Below are 22,124 nucleotides of genomic sequence, written 5' to 3' on the forward strand. Positions count from 1 at the left end.
ATTTAAACTTGTAAATGTTGTAAAGGTAGTAACATACACACACACTCATACACTGAAACACACACACTCACACATAAGGATTCACATATAGACACTCTAGCAGACACGCAAACAAACTCAGACACAGAAACCCAAACAGACACTCAGCACTTGTTTACATTGCCCTGACAAGTAATGAGGTAAACTACAGTTTTGTAAAAAAAAAAGGAGATTTAGAAAACAAAATATGGAGTTCTGATTATCTTTTTTGTAAAGGAAGATGCCAACTAAATTATGACAACAGCATGCAGTGGCTGAAAGGAAGGGACCTGAACTGCCTAAACAATAATTTAAACCTGTCTTGGTCTGAAGAAGTTATTCAGTCCAGGATGAGTATATCACCAACAGTAATGATGATAAACACTGTACACAAGAGTTTCTTGTATAGTCTATATATTTACACAACAATGTGGTATATCATGTTTGCCATACATTTTTTGCAAATCCTAATTAATATGATGATAAAAACCAATAGTTTTCTTTCTAACATATCCTCTAGCTAAATGTAATTTGCTTCTAGATCTTAAGGTAGATTTTTTATCATTGAGGTCAAGCATCACGGTTTCATTATTTTGTTCACTCTGCTGTTGTAATAGAAGGTCTGTGAAAATGTTTTATAACTCAAATAAACGTATCTCCATACACATTAAGGACCATGAGCATTTTTCCTACTTAGATCAGCATTATTTATTTATAGTATTATGTTTTTTTATTTAAATAATAATAATTAACAGTAATGGGATGGCGTCTACTCCATTTTAAAAATGTAAGAAAAATATTTAAATAACTCTTTAGATTAAATGGAACCTACCCAATATTTATGATATTTCTAGAAGCCATTTCTATTTTGATTTTAACTATAGAAACATACTATATATTGCTTTGTGTCCACTCGCTGTTTGATGTTTACCATAATGCTCGTAGGTTTATTACTCCTATAATTAAGAGGTAATTAGGTGGCGCACACTGATCATTTTGCATAACTAAAACCATTAAAAAGTATCTTAACCTGATAATTATAGATTATTCCTTAGAAAAGTAAAATCTGCTGTTCAACAAATGAAGTAACCTTTTTGTTATGGTATTTAGGATAAATTATTCATCACTAACATGATGCAGGCAAACAACTCAATGTGAGAGAATCAGAGCAATAGTAACACATTGACAGCCATAGTTACACATGTGAAGCATGTGCTGTATCCTTCTCCATCTCCATAGTAACACACTCACAGCCATAGTTACACATATGTGAAACATGCGCTGTATCCTTCTCCATCTACAAGTTTTGTTTTGTTAATGCTGTCAATTGTCTATTCTGAGATTCTGCCTTTTTAAACTGTTTATGGTATTTATATTATGTTACTCTTATATATAGTGTGTTTCTTATATATAGTGTGTTTCTATAGTTAAAATCCAGGAGAACAGCATACGGCAACCGGTGATTTCCTTGTCTTTCTTCTCTCCCATCCCAGCATTTTCTAATCATTGCCAACTTTGGCCAAAGACAAGTCTGCTTTTTTACCAGCTATAACTGTTTTACAACTAACCAACGCACTATAACCGTTATAAAAGACTCCTCTTTCGCTTCTTACAAAACGGACTCTGCTTGCAAATTATTGCTACACTGTTATTCATTTTAATATAATGCCCAGATAGTGATGGGTTTGAGTTGAGATGTTTTTTATGTCTTTTTGTGTTTTATGTGATCAGTAGATATTGTTCATACTGTGCACAGTATTTTGTGATTATGCTTTTTACAATTTAACTGTTTCAAAAATATCTTTTAATATCTTTTAATATCAAATAAATATTTTACACCAGTTTTTTTTATATAATCCATATATTTAACATAACCTATATAGTTCTTTACAAAAGCCACTTTTATACACATTAAGCTACTCCTGGGCAGCGCACAGCTGTACACAATTACTAGCCTGCAGTTTCTGCAGACATTGTAATTATCCTTGTTTCTAAAGGTTGTGGGGAAACCTCTCTTTTACAGCTGCTTTGTGTAATTGTTCTCAGCGCTGGGGTATTTTTTCCATTTAACTTAAGGTTAAAGACAGGCAAAGTTTTAGGGACTCATGATCAAAAGCTCACCGGCACAGAGAGAAATCTTACCTTTTTTAGCATTATATTGGAATGTATGTGTCTTGTCTTTGCATACAGCACCCTGCATTGTTAGATAAACAGATTCCAGGATAAACTTTGCCTTTGAAAAATTATTTGAGGGATCTCGCTGTACTGACGAGATGTCTTAGATCATCTTGCCAGAGTGGGTTCACTTTAGATCATCATGCCCTTATAGTTAATGATAACTCATTGGCAATAGGCAGCTAAATTTGCCCACCCTCACGAATTTCCATGGATCTCCCTTATTTGCCCAAACTTTTTTAGATTCTCCCTAGTTCCCTTATTTATCTGTTTTTTTTCTCTCAGATTTTTTACAACATGTAAAATCTTAATTTCAAACATTTAATAATCTACTCTTGTACTCTTATTTAGTTAATCATTTCAATGTATCTGACAGCGTAATGTCTTTACTCCCACTGTGCCTTAAAGGGACAGTGTACCATAGCATTGTTATTGTTTTAAAAGATAGATAATCCCTTTATTAATTATTCCCCAGTTTTGCATAACCAACACGGTTATATTAATATACTTTTTACCTCTGTGATTACCTTGTATTTAGGAACCTTCTTCCAGCCCCCTGATCACATGACTGTGACAGTTTATTTTCTATTGTCTTGCATTTAGCATTGTGTTGTGCTAGCTCTTAAATAACTTTCTGTGCCTGAACACAGTGTTATCTATATGGCCCACGTGTACTTTTAGTCTCTTTGTGTTGAAAGGAGATTTAAAAAGCCTGTGATAAGAGGAAGCCCTCAAAGGCTTAGAAATTAGCATATAAGCCTACCTATGTTTAGTTTAAACTAAGAATACCAAGAGAAAAAAGCAAATTTGATGATAAAAGTAAATTGAAAAGTTGATTAAAATTAAAAGTCCTATCTGAATAATGAAAGTTTAATTTATACTAGACTGTCCCTTTAAACGAGAAATAGAATTCATGGATTTGCAGAAAGTTTGTTAAATGGATTAAGCTAGACTGTGTGAAGGAAGATGATTTGTAAGAAGAATTTTGTTGAACCAAACTTTATCAAAATGTAAAATAAAGTCATTTTTTTCAGTAACTGCTGGCAAACATACTGGCAGCCATGAAATTATTCTCACAACTCTGCAAATAGGTTGGGCTTTGCATAATGGCCACTTTAGAGCATTCATACAACACTACAATGTCACACACAGTGTCTTGTCAATCTTTATTTCTACCACATCACCCTAACTCTCACTCTCCGCCTATTCCACTCTGTATATCACCTTGAGGCTCTCTTTATTCATATTCAAGTCCCCTTTTCCTCATCCTTTTTTTTTTTTTTTTACAATAAAAAACGTTGACCTGCCACTGCCTGCACTGATATCATGTGAGTGTGACATGATGCTTCACTAGTGTCTCTGACTACAGGGGTTAGTCTTTCTGTTTTACCCATTGGTGTTTATGTGTGTGTGTGTGTATGTATGTGACTGTGTGTGTATTTATGTGTGTGTGTATATATGTGACTGTGTGCGTATTTATGCATGTGTGTGTGTGTGTGTGTATGTATGTGACTGTGTGTGTATTTATGTGTGTGTGTGTGTGTGTGTGTGTATATATGTGACTGTGTGTGTATTTATGCGTGTGTGTGTGTGTATGTATGTGACTGTGTGCGTATTTATGCATGTGTGTGTGTGTGTGTGTGTATGTATGTGACTGTGTGTGTATTTATGCATATATGTGTGTGTGTGTGTATGTGTGTATGTATGTTTGTGACTGTGTGTGTATTTATGCATGCATGTATGTGTGTATGTTTCTGGAACCAGCAAATTACAGACCTTGTTACTACAGCATGGGGGTGGGTGGGGGTAAACAGTGTCACTATACAGTACCACTATATACAGTACGGGGGGGCTGGGCCATATACCAGACTACTGTGGTCACTTTATAAAGTACTGGGGCGGATAGGGTCAGGCCAGCCATCTCACCGGCAGATTACAGACTGTGCCACTGACTCACTATATACAGTACTAGTGGGTTAAACAGTGTCACTATACACAGTAATAGGGGGTCAGACCATCTCACGGACTGTGGGCACAGGGTACCTCCTTTTGCAGACATATAATCTGATTCACATTTTTTTCTGTGTTAAATGTAAAAAAAAAATTCACTTTTTTCGGGGGGGGGGGGGCCTTCTTAGATTCTTGCACCTGGGCCCTGTGGTTTCTAGTTACGCCTCTGTTGATGGTTCTTGTCACCTTACTGTCACATTCATCTTTATATAGCCGTCAATCAACACATTTTAAAGACACATTTCCTTCTGAATGTATATTCTGTGAATTCTTGCACATGCTCGCTCAGTAGTATGTATATATATTTTTTTGCACATTTAGATAATGGAAGTGAATTGGAAACTTGTTTAAAATTGTGTACTCTATTTGAATCCTGAAAGTTTACATTTTGACTTTACAGCCCTTTTTAATGGATAGTGCGAGCTATTAGCACTCTCATTGAACTCATATTACAAACAGTGAGATAAGCTTTCCGCTCGTGTGCAAACCACTTTATACCTAAGCTCTTTTTGAGACCTGAAGTAAAATATTATGGCTTCCTAGTTTGCATAACAAAACACATGGAAATGCTATATTTAGAATTAATAATTATAAAACAAATGTTTAATAATGTAAATAAGGTTTTGTGGCAGAATTAAAGTATTAAATATATGTGACAAGGGACAAGACCTGGAAGGGTTAAAGGTGTTAAAGTATGAACGTATTTTATATATATATATTTTTTTTTTCCGTGTATATATGCATGTGTGAAGTGTTTAAGGATTAAAGGGGCAGTAAACACCTTGTAATTACAAGACATTTTTGTTGTGTTTCTATAGAATAACATATCAGCCAAATCTTAATCGCCTAGATTTAGAGTTTGGCGTTAGCCGTCAAAACCAGCGTTAGGGGCTCCTAACGCTGGATTTGGGCTACCGCTGGTATTTAGAGTCAGTCAGGAAAGGGTCTAACGCTCACTTTGCAGCCGTGACTTTTCCATACCGCAGATCCCCCTACGCCAATTGCGTATCCTATCTTTTCAATGGGATCTTTCTAACGCTGGTATTTAGAGTCTTGGCTGAAGTGAGCGGTAGAAATCTACCGACAAGACTCCAGCCGCAGAGAAAAGCCAGGAGTTAAGAGCTTTATGGGCTAACGCCGGTTTATAAAGCTCTTAACTACTGTGCTCTAAAGTACACTAACACCCATAAACTACCTATGTACCCCTAAACCGAGGTCCCCCCACATCGCCGCCACTCTAATAAAATTTTTTAACCCCTAATCTGCCAACCGCACACCGCCGCCACCTACGTTATCCCTATGTACCCCTAATCTGCTGCCCCTAACACCGCCGACCCCTATATTATATTTATTAACCCCTAATCTGCCGCCCCCAACGTAGCCGCTACCTACACTTATTAACCCCTAATCTGCCGACCGGACCTCACCGCTACTATAATAAATGTATTAACCCCTAATCCGCCTCACTCCCGCCTCAATAACCCTATAATAAATATTATTAACCCCTAATCTGCCCTCCCTAACATCACCGACACCTAACTTCAAGTATTAACCCCTAATCTGCCGACCGGACCTCACCGCTACTCTATTAAATGTATTAACCCCTAAAGCTAAATCTAACCCTAACACCCCCCTAAGTTAAATATAATTTTTATCTAACGAAATAAATTAACTCTTATTAAATAAATTATTCCTATTTAAAGCTAAATACTTACCTGTAAAATAAACCCTAATATAGCTACAAAATAAATAATAATTACATTGCAGCTATTTTAGGATTAATATTTATTTTACAGGCAACTTTGTATTTATTTTAACCAGGTACAATAGCTATTAAATAGTTAAGAACTATTTAATAGCTACCTAGTTAAAATAATTACAAAATTACCTGTAAAATAAATCCTAACCTAAGTTACAATTAAACCTAACACTACACTATCAATAAATTAATTAAATAAAATACCTACAAATAAATACAATTAAATAAACTAACTAAAGTACAAAAAAAAAGAACTAAGTTACAAAAAAAATATTTTTTTTTACAAACATTAGAAAAAGATTACAACAATTTTAAGCTAATTACACCTACTCTAAGCCCCCTAATAAAATAACAAAGCCCCCCAAAATAAAAAAATGCCCTACCCTATTCTAAAATACAAATAGAAAAGCTCTTTTACCTTACCAGCCCTTAAAAGGGCTTTTTGCGGGGCATGCCCCAAAGAATTCAGCTCTTTTGCCTGTAAAAAAAAACATACAATACCCCCCCAACATTACAACCCACCACCCACATACCCCTAATCTAACCCAAACCCCCCTTAAATAAACCTAACACTAAGCCCCTGAAGATCTCCCTACCTTATCTTCACCACGCCGGGTATCACCGATCCGTCCAGAGGAGCCTCCGAAGTCTTCATCCAAGCCCAAGCGGGGGCTGAAGAAGTCCATCATCGGGCTGAAGAGGTCCATCATCCGGCTGAAGTCTTGATCCAAGCGGGCGCTGAAGAGGTCCATCATCGGGCTGAAGTCTTCTATCAAGCGGCATCTTCAATCTTCATCCATCCGGAGCAGAGCGGAGCCATCTTCTTCCAGCCGACGCGGATCCATCCTCTGACGCCTACTCGCCGAATGACGGTTCCTTTAAATGACGTCATCCAAGATGGCGTCCCTCGAATTCCGATTGGCTGATAGGATTCTTTCAGCCACTCGGAATTAAGGTAGGAAAATTCTGATTGGCTGATGGAATCAGCCAATCAGATTCAAGTTCAATCCGATTGGCTGATCCAATCAGCTCAGATTGAGCTTGCATTCTATTGGCTGTTCCGATCAGCCAATAGAATGCAAGCTCAATCTGATTGGCTGATTGGATCAGCCAATCGGATTGAACTTGAATCTGATTGGCTGACTCAAGTTCAATCCGATTGGCTGATCCAATCAGCCAATCAGATTGAGCTTGCATTCTATTGGCTGTTCCGATCAGCCAATAGAATGCAAGCTCAATCTGATTGGCTGATTGGATCAGCCAATCGGATTGAACTTGAATCTGATTGGCTGATTCCATCAGCCAATCAGAATTTTCCTACCTTAATTCCGATTGGCTGATAGAATCCTATCAGCCAATCGGAATTCGAGGGATGCCATCTTGGATGACGTCATTTAAAGGAACTGTCATTCGGCGAGTAAGCGTCGGTAGAAGAGGATGGATCCGCGTCGGCTGGAAGAAGATGGCTCCGCTCCGGATGGATGAAGATTGAAGATGCCACTTGATAGAAGACTTCAGCCCGATGATGGACCTCTTCAGCGCCCGCTTGGATCAAGACTTCAGCCGGATGATGGACCTCTTCAGCCCGATGATGGACTTCTTCAGCCCCCGCTTGGGCTTGGATGAAGACTTCGGAGGCTCCTCTGGATGGATCGGTGATACCCGGCGTGGTGAAGATAAGGTAGGGAGATCTTCAGGGGCTTAGTGTTAGGTTTATTTAAGGGGGGTTTGGGTTAGATTAGGGGTATGTGGGTGGTGGGTTGTAATGTTGGGGGGGGTATTGTATGTTTTTTTTTACAGGCAAAAGAGCTGAATTCTTTGGGGCATGCCCCGCAAAAGGCCCTTTTAAGGGCTGCTAAGGTAAAAGAGCTTTTCTATTTGTATTTTAGAATAGGGTAGGGCATTTTTTATTTTGGGGGGCTTTGTTGTTTTATTAGGGGGCTTAGAGTAGGTGTAATTAGCTTAAAATTGTTGTAATCTTTTTCTAATGTTTGTAAATTATTTTTTTATTTTTTGTAACTTAGTTCTTTTTTTATTTTTTGTACTTTAGTTAGTTTATTTAATTGTATTTATTTGTAGGTATTTTATTTAATTAATTTATTGATAGTGAAGTGTTAGGTTTAATTGTAACTTAGGTTAGGATTTATTTTACAGGTAATTTTGTAATTATTTTAACTAGGTAGCTATTAAATAGTTCTTAACTATTTAATAGCTATTGTATCTGGTTACCAGGGGTCAGCGATAGCGGGGGCGGCAGATTAGGGGTTAATAAGTGTAAGGTTAGGGGTGTTTAGACTCGGGGTACATGTTAGGGTGTTAGGTGCAGACGTAGGAAGTGTTTCCCCATAGGAAACAATGGGGCTGCGTTAGGAGCTGAACGCTGCTTTTTTGCAGGTGTTGGGTTTTTTTTTCAGCTCAAATGGCCCCATTGTTTCCTATGGGGGAATCGTGCACAAGCACGTTTTTGAAGCTGGCCGCGTCCGTAAGCACCACTGGTATTGAGAGTTGCAGTGGCGGTAAATTATGCTATACGCTCCCTTTTTGGAGCCTAACGCAGCCCTTCTGTGAACTCTAAATACCAGCGGTATTTAAAAGGTGCGGGAGAAAAAAAGCACGCGTAGCTAACGCACCCCTTTGGCCGCAGAACTCTAAATCTAGCGGTAAGTTTTTAAAACCAATTAACACCCATTTCAATGCTATTATTTTTAATAATTTTTACCCTTATTTAGAGTAGTTAAAATCAGCGCTTCCATCCACAGGCAACAATATTATGTATAATTAAACATTTTATATAAAAATCTTGAGGTGTTAACTGTTATACCTACTAATTAAATAGGTCTTTATTTGATGTGATATATTATTTATGAAAACATTATTGGCAATGTAAAGTTGCAATGCATATCAATTAAATGAATAGTCTAGTCAAAATTAAACTTTCATGATTCAGATAGCGAATGGAATTTTAAGCATCTTTCTATTTTACTCCTATTAGCAACATTTCCTCATTCTCTTGGTATCTTTATTTGAAAAAGCAAGAATGTAAGCATAGGAGCCGGCCCATTTTTGTTTCAGCCCCTGGGTAGCGCTTGCTGATTGGTGTCTAAATGTAACCACCAATCAGCAGGCACTACCCAGGTGCTGAACCAAAAATGGGCCGGTGTTCTGTATTATTCCCTGACTGTGTTACGTTTGCACGCCTCCAGCCACACCTACAAAATACTTTCATAGACAGTTTTGCACGCATGCGCTCACTGGCGCATTCCTACAATAACATTGAAAATTACACTAAAGAGCATGCATGCGCTCACTACCGCAGTCAGCAAATTTTACAGAAGTGGGACCTCCACAATTTGGGCACTAGCTGGGAGGCATACAAATAATATTGTGGGGAAAAAAGGATTATAAATAGTTACAAACACTCTGGGGACATCTAAATACCACTGGCCAAATAAGGAGTAAATGAGTGAACATTTTGCATAAAAAAAGACACAATAATATAAATAATTACGAACATTCCCTTTCAAATTATGGTTTTAGCTGGAAATGGAATGTTTGTAATTATTTATATTATTGTGTTTTTTTATGCAAAACGTTCACTCGCTTACTCCTTATTTGGCCAATGGCATTTAGATGTCCCCAGAGTGTTTGTAACTATTTACTATTACTATTATTTGTATGCCCCCCAGCTAGTGCCCAATTTGTGGAGGTCCCGCTTCTGTAATATCTGCCAACTGCGGCAGTGAGCGCATGCGTGCTATTAGTGTAATTTTCAATGTTATTGAAGGAATGCGCCAGTGAGCGCATGCGTGCAAAACTGTCTATGAAAGTAAGGCGTGGCCGGAGGTAGGCAAACGTAACGCAGAACACCGGCTCCTAACCTTACATTCAAATAAAGATACCAGGAAAACAAAGAAAAATTGATAATAGGAGTAAATTAGAAAAAGTTGCATAAATTGCCTGCTCTATCTAAATCATGAAAATTTAATTTTGACTAGACTATTCCTTTAAGGAGAGGGTGGTGCATTATAGGTTCAATTACAATTTTCCCATACTCCAATGAATTAATGAATGAATTAATTAATTAAATAAATTGGTAGAATGCTTTATAAGGCTAAATAGAATTAAAATTATATAATAATTAAACAAAAACTATAGCCTGTCTAAAAAAAGGTTACTCAGCTGGGGCTCGATCCGATATAAATCATCGCCCGCAAAAGCCGGCGACGCCAAAATTTGCGCTGGTTTGGTATCCTATATACGGCGTAACCTAGAAGTTACGCTCGTATATTTCTGCCGTCGCCCGTAGTTTTTTGGGCCATAGGCAGGTATACCAAACCAGCGCAGTTTGGTATCCAATATACAGCGTAAGGACTTACGTGGCGAAAATGGACAAATCTTACTCCATTTTCACCTCGCCACAAAAAGCAGCTGTAAGAAGCCTTACGCTGACTATTGGAGCCCCGTAACTTCCTAAACTACCTGCAAAATAAAACCTAACACCTAACGCATGCGCAATGTCTATCTACCTGTCAACCGCGATCCCCCGCCGCAATCCCTAATAAAGTATTTAACCCCTAAACCGCCGCTCCCGGACCTCACCGCCATCTACATAAACTAACCCCCTACTGTGAGCCCCTAAAACCGCCACCATCTACCTGATCTATCCCCTAATGTGAACCCCTTACACCGCCGCCATCTACCTTATCTATCCCCTAATCTGACCCCTTACACCGCCGCCACCTATATAAAAATTATTAACCCCTAATCTAATCCCCCTATACCGCCGCCAGCTATATTAATATTATTAACCCCTAATCTAATATCCCTAAAGTAATAAGCTCTATTACCAGCCCTTAAAAGGGCCTTTTGCGGGGCTTTGCCCCAAAGTAAACAGCTCTTTTGCCCTATAACCTGCCCTCCCTACACCGCCGCCACCTATATTAATAGTATTAACCCCTAATGTAAGCCCCTTACACCGCCACCATCTATATTAAAATTATTAACCCCTAATTTAATCTACCTACCCCGCCGCCAGCTATATTATCTATATTAACCCTAAGTATATTATAGTTAATATAGTTATTACATTATATATATTAACTATATTAACCCTAATTATATTAGGGTTAATATAGTTAATATAGTTACTATAGTATTTATATTAACTATATTAACTCTATCTAACCCTAACACCCCTAACTAAATTCTTATTAAATAAATCTAATTCATATTATAAACTAAAATATTCCTATTTAAATCTAAATACTTACCTATAAAATAAACCCTAAGATAGCTACAATATAATTAATAATTACATTGTAGCTATCTTAGGGTTTATATTTATTTTACAGGTAAATTGTTAATTATTTTAACTAGGTATAATAGCTATTAAATAGTTATTAACTATTTAATAGCTACCTAGTTAAAATAATTACCCAATTACTTGTAAAATAAATCCTAACCTAAGTTACAAATACACCTACACTATCAATAAATTAAATAAACTACAAATATCTATCTAAAAATACAATTAAATATACTAAATTAAATTACATTAAAAAACAAACACTAAATTACAAAAAAAAAAAGATTACAAGATTTTTAAGCTAATTACACCTATTCTAAGCCCCCTAATAAAATAATAAAGCCCCCCAAAATAAAAAATTCCCTACCCTATTCTAAATTATACCCTTAAAAGGGCTTTTTGCGGGGTATTTACCCCAAGTTAACAGCTCTTTTGCCTGTAAAAAAAAAGAACACGGGGCGGAGCCAAGCCACGCAGGCAGATGGCTGTGTTTTAGAGTTGCTCCTCAAACCCTCAGGCAAAAATAGATCTAAAATGGCATAAATTTATTATTATACAGCCCAAAAAGCATTCGAAAGGAGGAACACTCAAATAGCACTCCCTGCTACACCATCAAGTCTCTGCCGACGACAGTGACCCCATAACAGCATGGCAATCGGCCGCGACTAGATCCTAAACTGCTAAATCAAAGGAGGCGCGCCGACGCCGACATTATATACTACCCACCGCTCCCTTGCACTGTTTGGTAGTAAGAAAGAGAAGCCATCGCTTACCGCACATCTACCTGGAGACACCACGGCTTCATCGCACGGCTCAAGGGTAAGACCTGAAAATCACTCACGCGGCCGCGCCGCACTACACTGCCTGAGGCCAAAGTGCGTCACCTTCCTTTAACGGCTCTTCACAAGCTAACATAACAGTCTTAGTTGTGAAGGGGGAAATAGCGATTCTGGTATACTGACCCCCCATGCCAATTTCACAGTGCCACATTTGAGAAAGTTATCTAAAAACTTGCTGAAATGAGGGAAAAAATAAAAAAGAGGCCTACTACTTGAACTAATCTCATAGCCTGCTGGGTGCTTTCTTTCCTATTTCTGTTACCCTTACTGCACCACAAATCTAATAACAATTTGACAGGGGGGAAGATCGCATCTAACATCAAGATCAAAATCAGATATACACATTTACATTGTTTTTATCTTTTACTTTATTGAACTGAATCTGCATGAGACTTGAGCTGACCCTCAGTTTGCTTGAGTAAGCTCTTGCCTGTCAGTGTTGTGGTTTACTACTGCTGAGACACAACATTTATACCAATTTGAGATAAGTACATTGTTCTAAGGAAAAAGTGAATCTAACCGCATTGATATACCATAACAGACTTTTAGTAGCTGTATAAGGGGAGAAAAACAGGAAAAGGCAGGAAGAAAAAGAATAGCGTAAATAAGAAAAAGAAAAAAAAAAAAAAAGAAGAGGGTGAGAAAATTTTGTTTCCTTCTTTTTACCACAAGACTGTGTGATGCCTTGCAAAAAACAAGTTAAAATTGACAAAGTTACAAACGCAAGCACATTAAATAAATACCTAAAACAAGTGGAACAGCCCTGCTCCCCAATAACTGATACTATAGAGACCAGCTTACTACACCCTGCTACACAACAAAAAGATCTTGACAAAATGGCTTCCCACAGTGATCGCATAACAAAGGAAGATCTAAAGCATTTATCCTCAAAAGAAGACATCAAAAATGCGGTCCAGGAGATGCGCACTCTATTCAATGACCTTAGAAAAGATATCACATTATTAGATACCAGGGTCTCGCAGGTTGAGACGACGCAACAAGAACAAGCAACGTCAATACAATCACTGAACACAGAACTCCAAGATAAAAATGAAGTTATACAACAATTGTCAGATAAGGTTGAGGACCTAGATAACAGAGGCCGCCGAAACAATTTACGCTTCAGAGGTGTCTCTGAATCGGTTCATCCACCGGCAATTGATGGCTACCTCCAAAGTTTATTTCGAACCCTAAAAGATACCCCGTCAGCCCCAGAAATAATGCTTGAACGCGCACACAGGGCACTCAGGGCCAAACCGCCACCCAAAGCACCCCCTAGGGATATAATTGTCTGCTTTTTAAATTATAAAGACAAAGAAGAGATCCTCAAATTAGCCCGCCTTAAGAGCCCTATACACCACGCAGGAGAGGAAATTCAAATTTTTTCAGACTTGTCACCTACTACTCTCCAAAAGAGAAGAGAGCTGAGCCATGTTACATCTAGATTGAGAGCACATAAAATCCAGTACCGCTGGGGCTTTCCGGTCTCATTAGTGGCCACACACCAGAACAAAACTGCAGTGTTCAACCCGGGAGCAGATCTGCAAGCCTTCTATACAAAGCTCTCAATTGCTGAGTCTCGGCCTGGTCCGGAGACAACTCAGGGACACTCTTCTTCAAGCCCGTGATCAAAAATCAATCGATGCAGGAAACTTTTTATATTAAGGATGCAGTAACTTTGCTTCAAGAACTATCCAAACAGTATCCTTTTTCATTTGTCTAAGCTTTTAGTATAATCTCTGGTGTTTGAGACATTACCAAGCCACCTGGAATTAGGGCTCACAGATAACTTAAGATGTATCATAATGCCCTTTACATTAAGAATGTCCTAGACTAGAGATCCATGGACTTTTGAATTTGTTGCATTTAGATTATATAGAGTTAATTGAGATAAGGTCTATAACACCGATTTACTGAATGTTACCTCTGTTGGGAATAAGTTCAAATATTCTTACCAATAATTTAAGAGTGTTACCTCTTTTCCATATAGCCTCTCCCCTTTCCCTTACATCCCCTCACTCATAACCTACCCTACCCCTCCCCTATCCCTCCATGTTTTTCCTTCCTCCCCCCCTCCCCCGCCCCTTTCCCTTACCAAATATTTTATTATGCCAACTGTACAATTGATATGAAAAAACAAAAGATCCGGCAAACCTCAAGGCATTTTTTGAAAGAAAGTCTCTTTTATTGCAGGGAAAAATACAGGCTTAAAACGTGTATAAAACGTATATAAAACAAAAAAAGAGAAGGGGGTCACAGCAGGACTAGTTACATAGTCTCACGCGTTTCGGCTTCCAACCAGCCTTACTCATAGACATAATCTCTCTCAACCATTCAGGGCTTAAATAGCCCTAAACTGATTGAAAATACCGGTCCTGCTGTGATCATGGTTATATTTAAAGGGACCACACCATAGTACATTGAGAGGCAAATACCCTTATGACACTAATCACAATACTGCATATTTACAAAAAGAAAAGGTAAATATAAGGTTATAAGTTTATGTAAAACATAATGGTTACGTAAAAAAGTATATCTTATCCCTAAGCATAACTATATTAATTCTATACTTGGAATAAAGGTATATTAGGGTCACGTTGGGTTCTTTATAATTATACTCTGAATGTTTTGGGGGTGTTTTTGAAAAACATTATATAAAATGCTGCTATTTCAAAATAATTCAACCCTTCTTTCCCAAATAATCAAATATATACTCAACTGTTAGCCCTGTTAATTTTACCTACATATTACTTTACCTAAACATTTTAAAGTCCACCAAAATGTACCATCAATATGCAAGTGTTTGTGCACAACTTTATAATTCGCAACCAAACTACTCTATGGTGCTGTATTTATTATTATATACACATATCTCCTAGCTATAATCATTAAATCGACCCTAAGCTAAACGTGAGGAACATAATGTCTTTAAATTAAATACATAAATCATCTTCTATGCCAAAAGTTGATGACATCGTGATCTATATTCAGACCACCTGGTCTGCGAGTTTTTAACTGGAAAATCCAGTAAGCTTCTCTAAACAAAACTCTCTGTGCTCTGTCACCCCCCCTGGAAGAGGGTCTTACATACTCAATGATCTGCCATTTTAAACTACTCACATCTCGATTGTGCACCTGTATAAAATGCTGTGTCAAGCCTGAGCATTCAATTGATAGTTCAATATTTCTTAGGTGCTCACGTATACGTGTCCGTGCTTCTCTCGTTGAGCACCCAACGTATTGCTTGTCACATAAAGAGCATTCTACAAGATACACAATATGTGTGGTTCTACAGTTGGTCAGATCAAGAATATTATACACTCTCTGAGTCATTTTGGACTGAAAGGTGCGTGTAGTCTTTGCATAGCTGCATGCTATGCACTTGCTATAGTGACACTTATAATGACCTTTTACTTGAAGCCAACTACTTGTAGATGTATTATCAATCTTTAACATACTCGGTGAGAGTATATTCCCTAGGGTACAACCCCTTTTGGCAACAAATTTACATCCTTCAGAGGTATAGTTCCTCAAGCTGTCTTCTGCCGACAGTATGGGAAGATGTTTGTTTACTATTTCACAGATAGTCCTAAACTGAGGGCTAAATGTGGTAACAAAAGTAGGTTTATCCTTATCAAACTTATTAGTAACTTGTCCATGGCAATTTCCATGTATCAACTTTGCTTCAAGAACTATCCAAACAGTATCCTTTTTCATTTGTCTAAGCTTTTAGTATAATCTCTGGTGTTTGAGACATTACCAAGCCACCTGGAATTAGGGCTCACAGATAACTTAAGATGTATCATAATGCCCTTTACATTAAGAATGTCCTAGACTAGAGATCCATGGACTTTTGAATTTGTTGCATTTAGATTATATAGAGTTAATTGAGATAAGGTCTTTAACACCGATTTACTGAATGTTACCTCTGTTGGGAATAAGTTCAAATATTCTTACCAATAATTTAAGAGTGTTACCTCTTTTCCATATAGCCTCTCCCCTTTCCCTTACATCCCCTCACTAATAACCTACCCTACCCCTCCCCTATCCCTCCATGTTTTTCCTTCCTCCCCCCCTCCCCCGCCCCTTTCCCTTACCAAATATTTTATTATGCCAACTGTACAATTGCCCTCGAAGGGGTGGACTAAATCCACACCGGAGGACACATATGAGTATATTGTTTAAATTAGCCTGAGGGTTACTACCCCGTCTGTATTTCTATTTTGTTGTTACTGTTGAATGCCTATTTAGTATTTGACTGTACACTTTTCTTCTCTACTTCTTCATACCTTTAAACTATACTATATATTCCCTCACTTACTCTCTTTCATCGAACTTCTTCTTTCTTTTATCCCTTAACAGTCCTACCCATCCCGTCTTTTACTTTAACCTCTAGACTTTTTACTCTTCCCCCTTTCTTTTTTTTTTTTTTCCCCAGAATGAACCAACGAACTAGTAGATTTGGTGCCCACACCCTAACACTGACCACGGTCAATGCCAAAGGATTAAATAATCCAGGTAAGAGATCCATCGCTTTTAGAGCTCTCAAAAATTTATACAGCCATGTTCTTTTCTTCCAAGAGACACATTTCCGTAGAGGGAGGGAGCCAAAATGGTTTAGCACACAATACCCGACTGCCTTTTTTGCCTCCGGTACAGCTAAGAGGTGTGGGGTGGGTATATTGATACACCAATCGGTCCCACTGAAAAATATACATGTTGAAAAAGACCCAGAGGGAAGATATCTGCTCATTACAGGTCTGCTATATGAAAACCCTATCACTCTAGCCACATTGTACAGCCCGAATACTGACCAGCATCTTTTCATGACTAAATTCTCTAAGATTCTCTTGGATCATGCGAAGGGCCCGGTGTTTCTCTCTGGAGACTTTAATATCACTATGGATGCACAATTAGATACATCAAATGGTGTGACTAGCACCTCACCCAAAATAATTAAATTGGTTAGATCCACCATCACAAATTTACATTTACATGACGTCTGGCGGACACTACACCCAACCAACAAAGATTTCACCTTTTTCTCTTCCCCACACAACAAATATTCCCGTATAGACTATTTCTTCACCGACTCTAACGGGTTAGACATGATCACTGACTGCTCTATTGGACCGATCACATGGTCTGACCACGCCCCTGTTACCTGTTCAGTACAATGGCCTGACTTACCACCTACAACATACACTTGGAGACTAGACGACACTCTACTGAATGACCCCTTAATTAAAATCGACATACAAAACTCACTGAATGATTACCTAGCTCATAATTGTCCCTCCCAGACCACGCCTATAACTGTATGGGAAGCGCATAAATGCGTTATACGAGGTGAGTTTCTCAAACACCAGGCGAGACTTAACAGAAACCGCAGATTAAGACACACACAATTGCTCCAAAATGTTATTCAAATAGAAGAGACACACAAAGGGGACCCTTCAGACTTAGAAATTAAAATGAAACTAGAGAAAGCTAAATCTGATTTGAATGCACATCTGCGTGAAGCTTATCAGCGTAAGATGTTGCATTTAAAGCAACAATACTATGAAGGAGGCAATAAACCCGGCAAATTGCTGGCTAGGGCTGTCCGAAGAAAACAACTTAAAACACATATACATTGGTTACAAAACCCAGACGGGTCGGTATTAAAAGGTTCTAAGCAAATAGCCCATTCTTTTCACTCATTCTATCAGTCACTATACAACATCACACAATCACAGAGACTTGAAGACTCACACAGAGACATAATTGAGAAAGACCGCCTGATGATGCAATACTTAACCGCACTTAAATTACCCCAATTAGATCCAGAACAAAGAGATGACCTTGATAGATGCATTTCAGCAGATGAAATAACACAAGCCATTAAGGATTTCCCAAATGGGAAAAGCCCAGGTCCGGATGGTTTCTCCCCAAGGTATTATAAACTATTTGGTGACACTTTGAGCCCTCTAATGATCCAACTCTTCAATAACTTAATAGAACAGCCTACACTCTCTAGCTCAATGCTTGAAGCATATATTACGGTTATCCCCAAACCCGGGAAACCACCCATCTCTCCAGCTAATTTTAGGCCTATATCCCTATTAAATTTAGATATTAAAATTCTAGCCAAAATTCTGTCAAACCGCCTCAATAGATTGTTACCGGGTCTCATCTCCTCAGATCAAGTTGGATTTGTGCCGGGGAGAGAGGCGCGGGATAATACCAATAAAGTGATCCAGTTGCTAAATTATGCGCAAACTGAGAAGGTGCCTATGGCGTTATTTTCGACCGACGCGGAGAAGGCCTTCGACCGGGTTGATTGGTCTTTTCGGCGTCAGGTTATGAGGACCATGAACTTTGGGGAACCCTTCCTGAACATGGTCTTTGCACTATACTCTTCTCCAAATGCACGAATCAGAATAAATGGAACACTATCAAATACATTTACTATATCAAACGGAACCCGACAATGGTGTCCCTTGTCCCCTTTACTTTTTGCCCTCTCCATAGAAGCCCTAGCGCAGAAAGTCAGACTTAATCCAAATATCAAGGGTGTCCAAGTGGGCGGGGTGGAGTATAAACAAGCGTTATACGCAGATGATGTCCTTTACACCCTTACTAATATAGAAACTTCCATTCCTGAGCTGCTAAAAGAGATCCGAGAATATGGGGAGTTATCTAACTTCCACCTAAACCTCTCGAAGTCGGAGCTCCTTAATATTAATGCCCCAATAGAACAAATTCAATTCTTAGCAACCAATCACAATGTTCCCATAGCTAAATCCAAATTGAAATACCTAGGTATCTATCTATCAGCAAACTCCTCAGACTTATATAAACATAACTACCTCACATTACGTAGGGAAATAATTAATGATCTATCCTCCTGGAGAAATAAATCTTTATCTTGGTTGGGAAAGATTGGTCTGGTCAAGATGAACATTTTGCCATGCATTCTGTACATTATACAAACTGTACCTATACGCCTACCCACTGACTTCTTAGTACAATTACAGGGCTCCTTAGAGCGGTTCATCTGGACTGGAGTAAAACCCAGAATTCCGAAAAAAACATTGTACCTTCCTAGAGACAAGGGAGGGCTGGGATTCCCTAATCTGGCCTTATATAGAAGAGCTATTCTCCTCCAGAGATTGGTAGAGTGGTCGCACAACACATCTCAGAAACAATGGGTTAGACCAGATGGGCAGATCCTCCATACCAACAACGTGGCATCCTACGCGTGGCTCCATGCTTCCAAACGCCCTAAACTTTTACACAAATATCATCTAATGTCAGAAACATTTCTAGAATGGGATAGATTACTTGCAACTAGCACACACATATCGACAAGATCATCCCCAATGTTGCCAATTCTTGAGAACCCTGAGATTCCTTACTATGAATTATGTAAACGTAAAATTGCACCACATAGCTTGAGATTAGGAACACTACATTTCGCCCTTCATAACGGTAGATTACGTTCACAACAAGAATTAGTGGAACTCCATGGAGAAGTTTTCTCCTCTTGGTTAAGATACCATTAGTTATCGCATTACTTGTCACATCATAACGAAAGGGAAAATTTTCTCAGAGACCTTACTCCCTTCAAAACACTTTGCACAGGGACCTCACCACCAAGACGGCTAATCTCAAAAATATATAAATTGCTTTTGACGCCACCAGATACTCCACTCCCTTCATTCACTAGAGCATGGAATAGAGATCTTAATTCTATTATTGAAGAGGAAGATTGGCTTAAATCGTTTAAGTTAATTAGACGATCCTCAGTCTCAGCCACAGTTCAGGAAAAACAAATTAAACTACTCTCTAGATGGTACTATACTCCACATAGACTCCATCAGATTTTTCCGACAGTCAAAGACACTTGCTGGAGAGGTTGCGGTGAACAGGGTACTCTTATTCACATATGGTGGGAATGCCCTAAGTTGACTAATTACTGGATGTCAGTCCTGAAGGAGATATCCGAGAAACTAAATACACATATCCCCATATCTCCAGAAACGTTACTGTTCCTTCATCTGCCTGACACTAAGAGTAGTCACAGCCGGGCCCTTCTCCTGATTATGCTTACCGGTGCCAAGAGATTAATACCTAGGCTATGGAAATCTAAAGAAATACCCACCCTCTCTGATTGGCGCTTAGCAGTGGAGGATTTGTTGAGCCTAGAGAAACTCCACTACCTTAAGAGCAACCAGATGGCCACGTATGAACTAATGTTGGCCGTCTGGAACCCTCCTCATACACATTCACAATAATGGTGACCAATTACCTATACTTAAATATTTCTGACCGTGCTAATACGTTCATTTACAAATAAAGGTGTTTTTTTTTCGGGTTTTTTTTTTCTTTTCTCCCCCCCCCCCCCCTCCTTTCTCTCTCTCTTCTTAGATGTACTGTACTCTAACTTTTTAGTCTTTTGTATGTTTCTTGGTTCTTGTTAGAATGTATACTTCTTTTTAAGAACAAGTTAAGTTCATAAAAAAAAATGCTGAACAGTTTATTAACAAAAATCCAAGCTTTACTATATTGAAAGTTACACCTGAGTTTTTTTCTGCCCTCGACCGGAGGACACTATAGCTAACACAATAGAGGACTTTTCCCCTCCGATTCTGAGGAGGATCCATTTCTGGACACTAAATAATGTTGGACTGGTGCCATTATCCTTCCTAAGCTTTCAGCATTCGGAATTCTTAATCATATACCCTCTTGTATAACATGATGGTGTAACTTTTCGTTTTTTGTATGATGTTTCCTTATGTTTAATAAAGCTTGTTAAAAAAAAAAAAAAAAAAAAAGAACACAACACCCCCCCCAACATTACAACCCACCACCCACATACCCCTATTCTAAACCCACCCAAACCCCCCTTAAAAAAAACCTAACTCTACCCCCCTGAAGATCTCCCTACCTTGTCTTCACCCAACCGGGCCGAACTCCTCATCCGATCTGGGCGATGTCTTTATCCAAGCGGCAAAGAAGAAGTCTTCATCCCGGCGATGTCTTTATCCAAGCGGCAGCAAAGTCTTCTTCCATCCGGCAGCATCTTCCATCAAGCGGCATCTTCAATCTTCTTTCTTTGCTCCTCCGAAGCGGAGCATCCATCCCGGCCGACGACTGAACGATGAATGAGGTACCTTTAAATGACGTCATCCAAGATGGCGTCCATCGAATTCTGATTGGCTGATAGGATTCCGCGTCGGAGGAGCGAAGAAAGAAGATTGAAGATGCCACTTGATGGAAGATGCCGCCGGATGGAAGAAAACTTTGCTGCCGCTTGGATAAAGACATTGCCCGGATCGGATGAGGAGTTCAGCCCGGTTGGGTTAAGACAAGGTAGGGAGATCTTCAGGGGGGGTAGTGTTAGGTTTATTTAAGGGGGGTTTGGGTTAGATTAGGGGTATGTGGGTGGTGGGTTGTAATGTTGGGGGGTGGTATTGTGTTTTTTTTTTCAGGCAAAAGAGCAGTTTTCTTTGGGGCATGCCCCGCAAAAGGCCCATTTAAGGGCTGGTAAGGTAAAAGAGCTTTGAACTTTTTTAATTTAGAATAGGGTAGGGAATTTTTTTTATTTTGGGGGGCTTTATTATTTTATTAGGGGGCTTAGAATAGGTGTAATTATCTTAAAAATCTTGTAATCTTTTTTTTATTTTTTGTAACTTAGTGTTTGTTTTTGTAATTTAGTTTAGTTTATTTAATTGTATTTTAGTTTAGATATTTGTAGTTTATTTAATTTATTGATAGTGTAGGTGTATTTGTAACTTAGGTTAGGATTTATTTTACAGGTAAATTGGTAATTATTTTAACTAGGTAGCTATTAAATAGTTATTAACTATTTAATAGCTATTGTACCTAGTTAAAATAAATACCAAGTTACCTGTAAAATAAATATAAACCCTAAAATAGCTACAATGTAATTATTAATTACATTGTAGCTATCTTAGGGTTTATTTTATAGGTAAGTATTTAGATTTAAATAGGAATATTTTCATTAATAATA

This window comes from Bombina bombina, chromosome 8 (assembly GCF_027579735.1).
Source record: "Bombina bombina isolate aBomBom1 chromosome 8, aBomBom1.pri, whole genome shotgun sequence".
Lineage (NCBI taxonomy): Eukaryota > Metazoa > Chordata > Amphibia > Anura > Bombinatoridae > Bombina > Bombina bombina.